Raw genomic sequence first — 15,380 nt, 5'->3', positions numbered from 1 at the left:
CCAGGGACTAAGCCACTACCTAAAGACTATACATGGACTGACCCTGGACTCTGACCCCATAGGTAGCAATGAATATCCTAGTAAGAGCACCAGTGGAAGGGGAAGCCCTGGGTCCTGCTAAGACTGAACCCCCAGTGAACTATTCTAAGGGGGGAGGGCGGCAATGGGGGGAGGGTTGGGAAGGGAACACCCATAAGGAAGGGGAGGGGGGGGGATGTTTGCCCGGAAACCGGGAAAGGGAATAACACTCGAAATGTATATAAGAAATACTCAAGTTAATAAAAAAAAAAAATCAAAAAAAAAAAAAAAAGCATCGACAAATGGGATCTCATAAAACTGCAAAGCTTCTGTAAGGCAAAGGACACTGTGGTTAGGACAAAACGGCAACCAACAGATTGGCAAAAGATCTTTACCAATCCTACAACAAATAGAGGCCTTATATCCAAAATATACAAAGAACTCAAGAAGTTAGACCGCAGCGAGTCAAATAACCGTATTAAAAAATGGGGTTCATAGCTAAATAAACAATTCACATGAGGAATGCCAAATGGCTGAGAAACACCTAAAGAAATGTTCAACATCCTAAGTCATAAGGGAAATGCAAATCAAAACAACCCTGAGATTTCACCTCACACCAGTGAGTATGCCTAAGATCAAAAACTCAGGTGAAGGGGTTGGGGATTTAGCTCAGCAGTAGAGCGCTTGCCTAGGAAGCACAAGGCCCTGGGTTCGGTCCCCAGCTCCGGAAAAAAAAGGAAAAGAAAAAAAAAAAAACTCAGGTGACAGCAAATGCTGGCGAGGATGGGGAGAAAGAGGAAATCTTCTCCATTGTTGGTGGGGTGGCAGACTGGTACAACCATTCTGGAAATCAGTCTGGAGGTTCCTCAGAAAATTGGACATTGAACTGCCTGAGGATCCAACTATACCTCTCTTGGGCATATACTCAAAAGATGCCCCAACATATAAAAAAGACACGTGCTCCACTATGTTCATTGAAGCCTTATTTATAATAGCCAGAAGCTGGAAAGAACCCAGATGCCCTTCAACAGAGGAATGGATACAGAAAATATGGTACATCTACACAATGGAATATTACTCAGCTATCAAAAACAATGACTTTATGAAATTCGTAGGCAAATGGTTGGAACTGGAAAATATCATCCTGAGTGAGCTAACCCAATCACAGAAAGACACACATGGTATGCACTCATTGATAAGTGGCTATTAGTCCAAATGCTTGAATTACCCTAGATGCCTAGAACAAATGAAACTCAAGATGGATGATCAAAATGTGAATGCTTCACTCCTTCTTTAAAAGGGGAACAAGAATACCCTTGGCAGGGAAGAGAGAGGCAAAGATTAAAACAGAGACTGAAGGAACACCCATTCAGAGCCTGCCCCACATGTGGCCCATACATATACAGCCACCCAATTAGACAAGATGGATGAAGCAAAGAAGTGCAGACCGACAGGAGCCGGATGTAGATCGCTCCTGAGAGACACAGCCAGAGTACAGCAAATACAGAGGCAAATGCCAGCAGCAAACCACTGAACTGAGAATAGGACCCCCGTTGAAGGAATCAGAGAAAGAACTGGAAGAGCTTGAAGGGGTTCGAGACCCCATATATACAACAATGCCAAGCAACCAGAGCTTCCAGGGTCTAAGCCACTACCTAAAGACTATACATGGACTGACCCTGGACTCTGACCTCATAGGTAACAATGAATATTCTTGTAAGAGCACCAGTGGAAGGGGAAGCCCTGGGTCCTGCTAAGACTGAACCCCCAGTGAACTAGACTGTTGGGGGGAGGGCGGCAATGGGGGGAGGGTTGTGAGGGGAACACCCATAAGGAACGGGAGGGGGGAGGGGGATGTTTGCCCGGAAACCGGGAAAGGGAATAACACTCGAAATGTATATAAGAAATACTCAAGTTAATTAAAAAAAATAAAAATAAAACATTCTTTATTGTTACTTCTAGGCCCTCATGCAATAAATTAAAGTCTAACAATTTTTATACTTACTGCTACAAGAGTTTTAGAAACTGTGGTGTATGTAACAAGTTGTTAAAATGATGGCAGCTTGAAACACTGCATTTTCTCACAATATCTGTGCCTTGGAAGCAGGATATTCTCTGTTCCATTTGTTATCTTAGTTCTTTTGCCAGTATCACTGGATGCTGCCAGAATTCATGTCTTTACAATATGGATTAGGGGTCACCAGTTTTTCATTTGTTACTCAGTTTTCTGTTTGTCCAGCAAATCATTCTAAACCACTATACTCTCAGGTTTCAGAAATGAGGCCATTGTACCATGGTAGTTACCTCTTTCTTTTCATTAACTACTCCTCATTTTTCCTAGTTCTCTTGTTTACCCACTATTGACTATCAGAGAAGAACTAAACCCCAAGAGACTAATTTCAGTATTAACTACCACACCATCAAAGTAAAGAAGAACATAATTTATTCCTGAAGATATTAAAACTTCTCCTCTTTTCTTTTCTCCTTGTCATTGGATATTTTTTATTGACATTATTCCTTTAACTGAATTATTATCCCAAACCACCCTATCACATTCCTTCTTCCCCTTCTTCTATCAGGGTGTTCCTGCTTCCAAACCACCTACCAATTCCTGCCTCCCCACCCTGACATTACCCTATACTGGGGGGGGGGGGGTCCAGCCTTGGTAGAATGAAGGGCTTCTCCTCCCATTGGTGTCCAAAAAGGCCATCTTCTCCTACATATTCAACTACAGCCATGTTTGTGCCCACGTGTACTATTTGGATAATGGTTAAGTCCCCGGGAGCTCTGGTTAGTTAGTATTGTTGTCCTTCTGGTGTTGCAAGCCCTTTTGATCCTTTCTATAACTCCTCTAATGGGGACCCATTCTTAGTTCAATGATTTGCTGCTAGCATTTGCCTCTGTATTTGTCATGCTCTGGCAGAGCCTCTCAGGAGAAAATTATATCTGGATCCTGTCAGCATGCACTTCTTGGCATAAGCAATATTGTCTAGGTTTGTTGGCTGTATATATATATATATATATATATATATATATATATATATATATATATATATATATATGGGATGGATTCCCAGCTGTGTAATACAGCTTGAAGTCAGGGATCGTGATTCTGCCAGAAGTTCTTTTATTGTTGAATATAGTTTTCACTACCCTGGGATTTTTGTTATTCCAAATGAATTTGCAAAGTGCTCTTTCTAACTCTGTGAAGAATTGAGTTTCAATGTTCATAGGGATCACATTGAATATGTAGATTGATTGTGTCAAGATGGCCACTTTTACTGTATTAATCGTGCCAATCCATGAGTATAGGAGGTCTTTCCATCTTCTGAGATCTTCAATTTCTTTCTTCAGAGACTTGAAGTTCTTGTAATACAAATCTTTCACTTGCTTGGTTAGAGTAGGCCTCAGATGCTTTATTTTATTTGTGACTATTGTGTAGGGTGTCATTCCCTAAATTATTTCTTAGTCTGTTTATCCTTTGACTAGAGGAAGACTGCTCATTTGTTTGACTAAATTTTAGATTCACCCACTTTGCTGGAGTTGTTTATCAGGCTTAGTATTTTTCTAGTCTAACTGTTGCAGTTACTTAAGTATATCCTCATATCATCTGCAAACAGTGATATTTTGACTTCTTTTTCCAATTTGTATCATTTTGATCTCCTTTTGTTGTCTGTTTGGTCTGGTTAGGACTTCAAGTACTGTGTTGAATAAGTAGGGAGAGAGGTGACTGTCTTCTCTAGTCCCTGATTTTAATGGGAGTACTTCAAGTTTCTTTCGATTCCGTTTGATATTCAGTACTGATTTGATATATATTGCTTTTACAATGTTTACATATGGGGTCTTGAATTCCCTATCTTTCTAAGACATTTAATATGATGGAGTGTTGAATTGTATCAAATACCTTTCTCACCATCTAATGTGATGATTATTTGGTTATTTTCTTCGAATGTGTTTACATAGTTGATTACATTGATGGATTTCTGTATATTGAACGATCCCTGCATCCCTGGGATGAAGTATACTTGATGATGATGGACGATCCTTTCGATGTGTTCGTGGATTCTGCTTGTGAGAATTTTATTGAGTATTTTCACATTCAAAAGGGAACTTGGTCTCAAGTTGTCTTTTTGTTGTTGGGTGTTTGTTTAAGTTTAAGCATAATTATGGCTTCATAGTAGGAATTGGGTAGTGTTTCTTCCGTTTCATTTTTGTTGAATAGTTTGGATAATATTGGCATTAAGTCTTCTATGAATCTATGAAGCCCTAATAGAATTCTCCACTGTCCTTTCTGTTCCCGGGCTTTTTTTTTTTTCTCTTGATTGGGAGACTTTTAATAACTGCTTCTATTTTTTTAGGAGTTATAGGACTGTTTATATAGTTTATTTGATCCCGATTTAACTTTGGTACCTGGTATCTTCCATATTATTTAATATTACATAAAATTCCATAAATTATTCCATAAATTATTCCATTTATTATTCCATATTCCATAAAATTTTTCATATTATCCAGATTTTCCAGTTTTGTTAAGTATAGGTTTTTGTAATATAGTCTGATGATTTTCGAATTTCCTCCCTCTCTGTTTTTATGTCTCCCTTTTATGAAACATTTTATTTGATATTAGAATGGCTACTCCAACTTGTTTCTTTGGATCATTTGCTTGGATTTTTCCCAACCTTTTATTCTGAGGCAGTACCTATTTTTGTCACTGAGGCGTGTTTCCTGTAAGCAGCAAAATGGTGGGTTTTCTTTAAGTATCCAGGGTGTAAGTCTATTTCTTTTTATTAGAGAATCGAGTCCATTGATATTAAGAGGTATTAAGGAATAGTGTTTGTTATTCCTGTTATTTTTGTTTTTAGAGGTGGAATTGTGTTTGTGTGTCTCTCTTCTTTTGTGTTTGTTGCAAGAAGCATACTTTCTTGCTTTTTCTAGGGTGTTGATTCCCTCCTTGTGTTGGAGTTATTCATCTATTATGTAGTGTTAGGTTTGTGGAGAGATATTGTGTAAATTTGGTTTGTCATGGACTATCTTGGTTTTTCCATCTATGTTAATTGAGAGTATTAAAGGATATAGTAGCCTGGACTGGCACTTGTGTTCTATTACAGTCTTTTTAATATTTGCCTAGGATAGTTTGGTTTTCATAGTCTCTGGTGAGAAGCCTGGTATACTTCTGATAAGTCAGCCTTTATATATTACTTAACTTTTACTCTTAATGCTTTTAATATTTTCTTTGTATTGTGCACTTGGAGTTTTGACTATAATATGACAAGAGGAATTTCTTTTCTGGTCCAATCTATTTGGAGTTCTGTAGTCTTCTTCTATGATTGTGCACATCTCTTTCTTTAGGTAGGGAATTTTTCTTCTATAATTTTGTTAAAAATGTTTATTGGCCCTGTAAGTTGGGTGTCTTCACTCTTTTCTGTACTTATTATCCTTAGAGTTGATCTTCTCATTGTGTCCTGGATTTCCTGGAGGCTTTGGGCTTGGAGCTTTTTTTGTTTTACAATTTTTTTAAGGTTTTGCCAATGTTTTCTATGGTATCTTCTGCCTCTGAGATTTTCTCTTCTATCTCTTGTATTTGGTGGGTGATGCTTGCGCCTATGACTCTTGATATCTTTCCTAGGTTTTCTATCTCCAGGGTTGTCTCCCTTTGTGATTTATTTATTGTTTCTAATTGAATTTTTAGATCCTGGATGGTTTTGTTCAATTCCTTCACCTATTCGCTTGTGTTTTCCTGTAATTCTTTAAGAGAATTTTTGCTTCCTCTTTAAGTGCTTCTACTTGTTTCTAGTATTTCTTTAAGGGAGTTATTTATGTCCTTCTTAAAGTCCTGTATCATCATCATGAGATGTGTATTTTAAATCCTAATCTTGCTTTTCCAGTTTGTTTGGATAACCAGTATTTGCTTTGGTGGGAGAACCGGGTTCTGATGATGCCAAGTAGTCTTGGTTTCTGTTGCTTAGGTTCCTCACTTTCCTCTCACCATCAGGTTATCTCTGATGTTAGCTTATCTTGCTGTCTCTGACAGTGATATGACTCTCTTTTAAGCCTGTGTGTCAGCACTCCTGTAGACCCATTTTCTCCCAGCGGGATATGAGTAAAAAGAGCTATAAGACTAATTCAGCTCTGGGTACAGTCCAAATCCAGAAAGATCCTGTCCCAGACTGCTTTTGGTTTTGTGTGTTCTGAGGGCTCCAGGAGGGTCACTCAGAGCAGACGTGTTGGTCTTACCTCTTTTCTCATGCATGTCAGTGTTCCTGGAATGTGGCTCTTAGCTCAGAGCATAAACACAGACTGGAAGGATCCTTTTCCTGACTCCTCCTAGGTTCTTGTGTCCAAAGATCTCTAAGCAGGTTCCTATTGGGCCAGGAATATAAGCAGAAGTAGTGGTCTCCCCTGAGCCCTCAGGAATCCAGCTCTCTCCCTGATGGGATTTAGGTACAGAGAGCTGTAGTACTTGGTCATCTCTGGGCAAAGCCAGAAATTGGAAGCTCCTCTTCTTTTAAGAAGTAAAGCCATAGTGCATTCGTAAGACCTTTATGTGCTGAAGCATATTCCTTCCTTAACTAATACATGAATCTAAAGGAACACTAACAACAAACAACCTGCCTCATCTATTGTTCTTTTCCTCACCTATATTTTAAATCCTATGAGATTTCCTATGGGAACCCATTTTTTTTCCTCACATATTTTAATGTTTTGATCTACCGTGTTTTCTAAAATATCCTGTTACCATCTGCGAGAATGCTCCTTTTCTCTTAGTGAAGTGTTTCTGGTCTCGTTTTGTGGGATTTAATTTTGTCAATTTGTGTTTTATTTATTATGAAAATAATATTTCTTACTACTTCATTGCATTGTGAATTTCTTCAATAACAGGATATTCTAAGAAGCAGATGTCAAAAGAAATACAACAGCTTTCTGTATTAGAGCCAATGTTTATTTTAGTAAATGATGAAAGAACAGAGAAATGCATTTTCAAATGCATGCCAGAACTTTGAAACACAGATAGCATGGAAGTGAGAGGGTTAGAAGTCCCCTGTCTACTATGTTTGCCTTTTAAAATCAACAAGTATGTGATGTAGCCATAAAGTGAAAACATCAGGTGAATTCTCAGACTCTTAGGAATGGTGTTGATTTAGTGAGCCTAACATCCATGATGAATAAGATTTGAGAGCACAGAAGCTAGGATTCTTGTACTTTCTGATGGCTGAAATTTAAGTAGAGAAGTCTATATAAGGTGTATTTTTATCTGATTTTGTTTTTAATTTTTTGTTTTTGTCTACGAACACAGCATCTGTCAGTGTTTTTCTACATGTGTCTGTCTAGACGTCTAGTCACTATAATTGTTGTTGAGGGAAAAGGAAAACTGTAGTTTTCTTCCTGAATATTTGATTGATGTCTAGGAGGTCTATTATAAAAGGACAAAATACTATTTTCCTTATAGTTGTGATGTTACTATCTTAAAGAACAGAAAATTTGGAGCAAGAAACTTTTAGCTCTTCAATTTTTTCCCAATAATTACTTAGTTATTATTATTAGGTTTTTATTTTTGTTTTTATCTTTATTAACTTGAGTATTTCTTAATTACATTTCGATTGTTTTTATCAATCCTGATTTCCAGGCCAACATTCTCCTAACCTCTACTCCTCCTCTTCTATATGGGCTTCCCCTCCCCACCCTACCCCTATTATCACCCTCCCCCCAAAATCACGTTCACTGGGGTTCAGTCTTGGCAGGGCTGGTGCTCTTACTAGGCTATTCTTTGCTACCTATGAGGTTGGAGGCCAGGGTCAGTCCCTGTATAGTCTTTGGGTAGTGGCTTAGTCCCTAGAAGCTCTGGTTGGTTGGCATTGTTGTTCATATGGTGTCTCAAGCCCCTTCAAGAGCTTCAAGTTCTTTCTCTGATTCCTTCAACGGGGGTCCCTTTCTCAGTTCAGTGGTTTGCTGCTGGCATTCGCCTATGTATTTGCCCTATTCTGGGTGTGTTTCTCGGGAGAGATCTACATCCTATTCCTGTTGGCCTGCACTTCTTTGCTTCATCCATCTTATCTAGTTTGGTGACTGTATATGTATGGGCCACATGTGGGGCAGGCTCTGAATGGGTGTTCCTTCTGCCTCCATTCTAAACTTTGCCTCCCTATTCCCTCCCAAGTGTATTCTTGTTCCCCTTTTAAAGAAGGAGTGAAGCATTCGCATTTTGGTCATCCTTCTTGAGTTTCATGTGTTCTGTGCATCTAGGATAATTCAAACATTTGGGCTAATAGTCACTTATCAATGAGTGCATACCATATGTGTTTTTCTGGGATTGGGTTATCTCACTCAGGATGATATTTTCCAGTTCCATCCATTTGCCTATAAATTTCGTAAAGTCCTTGTTTTTGATAACTGAATAATATTCCATTGGGTAGATGTACCACATTTTCTGTATCCATTCCTCTGTTGAAAGGCATCTGGGTTCTTTCCAGCTTCTGGTTATTATAAATAAGGCTGCTATGAACATAGTGAAGCACGTGTCTTATTATATGTTGGGGCATCTTTTGGGCATATGCCCAAGAGAGGTATAGCTGTGTCCTCAGGTAGTTCAATGTCCAATTTTCTGAGGAACCTCCAGACTGATTTCCAGAATGGTTGTACCAGTCTGCTATTCCACCAACAATAGAGAACTGTTCCTCTTTCACCCCATCCAACCCAGCATTTGCTGTCACCTGATTTTTTGATCTTAGCCATTCTCACTGGTGTGAGGTGAAATCTCAGGGTTCTTTTGATGTGCATTTCCTTTATGACTAAAGATGTTGAACATTTCTTTAGGTGTTTCTCAGCCTTTTGGCATTCCTCAGCTTTGAATTCTTTGCTTAGCTCTGAACCCCATTTTTAATAGGGTTATTTGTCTCCCTGCAGTCTAACTTCTTGAGTTCTTTGTATATTTTGGATATAAGCCCTCTATCTGTTGTAGGACTGGTAAAGATCTTTTCCCAATCTGTAGGTTGCCATTTTGTCCTAACAAGAGTGTCCTTTGCCTTACAGAAGTTTTGCAGTTTTATGAGATCCCATTTGTCGATTCCTCATCTTAGATCGTAAGCCATTGGTGTTTTGTTCAGGAAATGTTCTCCAGTGCCCAGGTGTTCAAGTCGCTTCCACACTTTTTCTTCTATTAGTTTGAGTGAATCTGGTTTGATGTGGAGATCCTTGATCCACTTGGACTTAGGCTTTTTACAGGGTGAGAAGCATGAATCCATCTACATTCTTCTACATGCTGACCTCCAGTTGAACCAGCACCATTTGCTGAAAATGCTATCTTTTTTCCATTTGATGGTTTTGGATCCTTTGTCAAAAATCATGTGACCATAGGTGTGTAGGTTCATTTCTGGATCTACAATTCTATTCCACTGGTCTATCCGTCTGTCTCTGTACCAATACCATTCAGTTTTTATCACTATTGCTGTGTAATACTGCTTCAGTTCAGGGATAGTGATTCCCCCGGAAGCCTGTTATTGTTGAGGATATTTTTAGCTATCCTGGTTTTTTTGTTATTTCAGATGAATTTGCAAATTGTTCTGTCTAACTCTTTGAAGAATTGGATTGTTATTTTGATGGGGATTGCATTGAATCTGTAGATCACTTTGCTAAAATGGCCATTTTTACTATGTTAATCCTGCCAATCCATGAGCATGGGAGATCTTTCCATCTTCTGTTGTCTTCTTCAATTTCTTTCTTCAGAGGCTTGAAGTTCTTATCATACAGATCTTTTACTTGCTTTGTTAAGGTCACAGCAAGGTATTTTACATTATTTGGGGCTATTATGAAGGGTGTCGTTTTCCTAATTTCTTTCTCGGCTTATTTATCTTTTTAACACATGATTCAAAATTCAAAGTCATCCGATTCTTCTCATTAGTCCTCATCAGTCTATCAAGTGTATAAGGTGAAGTTCATCATTTTGACTACCAAGTCAATATATGCAACCTCCTACTCTATACAATCTCCAATGAGCAAGGGCTTTTGATTTGGAGATCTTGGTTATTTCGATTATTGGTATATATATAATTTTAGGATGAGCTTTTCATTTTTGTCATGTTGTTTTCAATTTAGTTTATGTCTGTGTGTTACTTCTTTCAAACAAATCACCTATTAGAATATTTTAATACATTATTTTTATATTATATATATATATGGTTGGTTTTTATTTTTCTTATACTTATTTATTAAATTTCCTTATTAATTTCTTTTATTAATTTTATTCCAAATGTTGCCTTTCTTCTGGATCCCATCTCCCAGAGATATTCACACTATCTCACTTCCACTTTTCCTATGACAGTGTGCTTCCCCACTCTCCTACCTACCCATCCACCATCACCTTACGCTTCCCAACATCCCCCTTTCCTGGATATCGAGTCTCTACAATATTAAGTCCATCCTATCCCACTGAAACCAGACAAAGTAGTACTCTACCTCAAGGGCCACAGGCCAGCCTATGTATGTTCTTTGGTTGGTGGCTTATTCTTTGGAAGTTTTGAGGGGTGTCTGGATTAGTTAATACTGTTCTCCTTTGGGATTGCCATCCCTACCAGCTTCTTCAGACCTTCCCCTCTCTCATCTATAGAAGTCTCTGAAGTCAGTAGAATGGTTGGCTGAAAGTATATGCATTTCCCTCTGTCAGATGATGTTAGAGCCTCTCAGAGGACATCCATTTTAGACAACAATTTGCAAGTATAACATGGCATTAGTAATAGTGTCGGGGTTTGGTGAATGCCCAGTGGATTTGTGGGGCGACGGCCCCATGGGGAGGTCTTACATGGGAATTTGCAGCCACTGGTTGGGTGCTGGACTGTAAGGCCACTACAGGATTGGGAATGAAGTCTGAGATGAGGGAGAACCAGAGCTTGTTGGGGGTCCCTGGGCATGAGATTAGGTCAGCCCACGGGGTTCTCTGACTCTTGAACATCCAGACACCTCTCAGTATTGCTGAAGAGCCAAGAAACAAGCCAGAGCCAAAGGCTAGATCTCAAATTGGAATGGTCATTCTATGGCCTTTTCTTAAGTCTCTACTTCATTTTTCTCAATTTATTTCTTTTAAACAAGAATGATTGTTGGTCATAATTTTTTAAGGGAAGTAGATGCCCCCATCTCTCCAGTAGATGACATTTTTATCTATTGAAGGTAGTCTCTTCATGTCCCAGCTCCCCATTGTTGCACATTTCAGTTAATACCACTCTTTTAGAGTATGGGAGCCTCTCACATCCCACGTCTTTGGTACATTCTAGATCTTCTTGATATTCTACAGCCCCATATTTCCAATCAGTCTCCAAGCTATCTGGACTTCTTTAATGTATCTCCACCTATTCTTGACTCTACCTCCGTTTTGATCCCTCTCACCTTTCCCACCTCAGTTCCCTCCTTCCATTTGTCTCCCAAGATTATTTCATTCTTGTTTCTAAGTGGGAATACACATCAGTTACTGGTAGGATTGCAAACTGGTACAACCATTCTGAAAATCAATATGGCAGTACCTCCAAAAATTGGAAATAGTTCTACATAAAGATCCAGCTACCTCACTCCTGGACAGATACCCAAAAGATGCTCAACCATATCTCAAGAACACATGCTCCACTATGTTCATAGTTGTCTAATTGATAATAACAAGAAGGTATAAACAATGCAGCTATTCTATCACCTAAAGAATGGATACATAATGGACCGCTATTACAAATGAGTGTATCATGACTTTTGCAGGCAAACGGATGTAATTAGAAAATATCATCCTGAATGAGGTAACCCACGCCCGCTGTACTCACTGGTAAGTGGATATTAGCCAAAAGGTACAGAATTCTCATGATATAACTCACATATTATATGGAGTTTAACAAGGATGGTATTTATGTGCCAGTTATTCTAATAAAATTCAATAGCACAATTATGGTGACAAATACATACAACATTTTACTTCTCATGTGAACTGGATAATTCACTGGACTTTGACTACTATTTACTAATACAACTAACTTCATAAATCTTAAATTGAATAATTATTAGACATGTATTTAAGAGCTACACTCAGGTTAAAAATGCTCAGTGTGGCATAAAGTCTGAAATTTAAACAGAATTTTCACTAATAATATAATTTTGCTACTTAGTATTCAAGTATAAAAGTAAAATCCTTGTATAATATTAATTTTTCTTTAGATGTTTGAACTATAGTCATTTGTATTGAATTCTAAAAGACAAAAATATATCAAAATTATATTAAGAATAACCTAATCAGTGTGTTTGGGTTAATCATTTTGCATAATAAAACATCTTAGAAGATATAGCAATGTAATATGTTTAATTATGAAACTACTAAATGGATAGTAATTAGGATAGGTTGAGGAAAGAACATATAAGGTACAAAACATTCAGTTAATTCTGGTGTCATTAAAATTTTATTTGAAATTTAATAATCTGAAATATTTCACAAAATGTATTTTCTGTTTGTTTCCATATACATTTGGTAAATATACTCTTATATCTTTATTTTTCAGGTAAAATGAAAAAAATGAGTTTAGAGAATTTAAGTTTACCAAGGTATCTGGAAAATGATAAAGCAGCAAAACATAACCAACATAAAGCACATACTTTAAATGCTATCATTAATTTATGTATTTTGTGTGTATTCATATATACCTATCTATATGTATATATGTTTATAGAGCTCAGTGTTTGTACATGTGGAGTTCAGACAACATATATTGAAGTTCAATCAATTTATTGAATGATCAGTTGATTAATAGATAAAGAGATAGACCAATGTGTCTATATCTATCTAGCTCTGTATTTCTATCTATCTCTACCTAGATAGAAATCTTTACAGATAGATACATAAGTATAGATAAATGCATGATAGAGGTAGACATAGAGAGAAACTAAAAGATACAGAGAAATAGAAGTAGGAAGAAAACTATAGGAATTAGACATTGTCAGGAACTTTGCAGATATTAAGGCATTATAATATACCACTATGAGCAGATATAAAACATAGATAAGATAATAAAAAAAAAAACAAAATGAACTATAAGCAGTGCAGACAGGAGTATGCTGTATTGAAACTGAATAAGCAAGTAGAAGCCAAATAAAATAACTTAATAATTTCCAATTTCCAGAAGACTTAGAGGTAAACTTTAAGGAGACACACAGGAAATAATTCTAGAGATTTCATGGTAGTAAGGACCACAATAGGTGGGAAGAAGAAGGAGTAGAGTAGAAAAATACAAAACAAATAGGTGTTTAATATACCTGACACTCAGCTTTCTTTGGAGACCATGAATTTGTTGTTTTCAAGGAAATGTGGAGATGGAGGAGGTGTATTTTCTTATGACGTTGATACTGGGCATAAGATTTTATTGTGATTAGCAACAATATATGCATTGGGTTTGGGTCAAAAAGATAAAATGTATCTCAAAACCCACATACAAAAGCTGTCTAATCAAGCTCATCCTCCAGATACAGTTAGATTTCCAATAACATAGATCAGTTCTTAAGTTGAAAGCAAAGACACAATTCGTGCAGAAAAGACTTCTATTATGAGTTATATCCTACTCTCTTTTGAGTGACACAACCTATTTAATTTCTGTTCATAATTCACAGCTGTCATCTATTAAGTTTCACATGACTCAACATTAAAATTCATATGTCTAAAAAAATTCATATGTCTATGAGAGAGGACATTGATCTGAGAGGTCTTTTATTATTTTTGCTTAATTTTCCCCTTTGTGGAATATGGGTTACTTGAAAATTGCTGTTCACACATATCTTTCTGCTATTTTTAACATAATTAAGTTTTATTAAGCATAATCAGGGTACCTTGAAATATATTTTGGCAAAGTGCATTATTGTTACAGAAGTACTATGCAGAATTTTTAATATTAGAAATGAAAATATCATAAAGTATTCCTTTGGTACTATATAATCAATTGTAAGAAAAAATATTGATATTATTGTCCCTGATGTCTATGAATGGGAAGCATTAAACTTTCTGTGGCATCTAAGGATGTGCCCTCTGTCTGACACAGACAAGATGAAACAAAGGTATAATGGTATGTAGTAAAAGATCTGTATGACAAGAATTGCAAGTCTCTGAAAAGAAAGTAAAGAAGATCACAGAAGATGAAAGAACTCTTATTCTCTTGGATTGGCAGGATTAATATAGTAAAAATGGCCATCCTGACAAAAGCAAACTGCAGATTCAATGCAATTCCCATCAAAATTTAAACTCAATTTTTCACAGAGTTAGAAAGAGCAATTGCAAGTTCATTTGGAATATAAAAACAAGATAACCAAAACTATAATCAACAATAAAAGAACTTTTGAGGGAATCACCATCCCTGACCTCCAGAAGTATTACAAAGCAATAGTGATTAAAGTACTGTATGTTATTGGTACAGAGATAGGCAGGTAGATCAGTGAAATAGAATTGAAGACCCAAAAATCAACCAACACACCTATGGTCACTTTATCTTTGAAAAAGGAGTTAAAACTATCCAATGGAAGAAAGATAGCATTTTCAAGAAATGGTGCTGGTTCAACTGGACGTCTGCATGTAGAAGAATGCAAATTGACCCACTATAATTACCCTGCACCAAACTTAAGTCTAAGTAGATCAAGGACCATCACCTCAAACCAAATACCCTCAAACTCATTGAAGAAAAAGTAGTAGGGAAGAGCCTTGAACACATGGGCACTGGGAAATTATGCTCTAAGATCAAGAATCAACAAATGGGACCTCAAAAAAGTGAAAAGCTTTTCTGTAAGGCAAAGGACACTGTCATTAGGACAAAACGGCAGCCAATAGATTGGGAAAAGATCTTTACCAATCCTACATGTGATAGAGGGCTAATATTCAATATATACAAAGAACTCAAAAAGTTAGACTCCAGAGCACCAAATAGCCCTATTCGAAATGGGAAACAGAGCTAAACGAAGAATTCTCAGCTGAGGAATATCTAATGGCTGAGAAGTACCTAAAGAAATGCTCCATATCCTTAGTCATCAGGGAAATGCAAATCAAAACAACACTTTACACCAGTCAGATGGCTAAGATCAAAAACTCAGGTGACAGAAGATGATGCTGAGAATGTGGAGAAAGAGGAATACTGCTCCATTTTTGGTGGGATTGTAGACTGGTACAACTACTCTGGAAATCAGTCTGAAGGTTCCTTGGAAAATTGGACATTGCACTACTTGAGGAACCAGATACCACTCCTGGGCATACACCCAAAATTTGTTCCAACATACAACAAGGGCACATGCTCCACTATATTCATAGCAGCCTTATTTATAATAGTCAGAAGCTGTGACAACCAGATGCCCTTCACCATAGAATGGATAAA

Source organism: Rattus norvegicus, chromosome 6, assembly GCF_021556685.1.
Source record: "Rattus norvegicus strain SHRSP/BbbUtx chromosome 6, alternate assembly SHRSP_T2T, whole genome shotgun sequence".
Classification (NCBI taxonomy): Eukaryota; Metazoa; Chordata; class Mammalia; order Rodentia; family Muridae; genus Rattus; species Rattus norvegicus.
Note: the sequence above shows the minus strand (reverse complement) of the source record.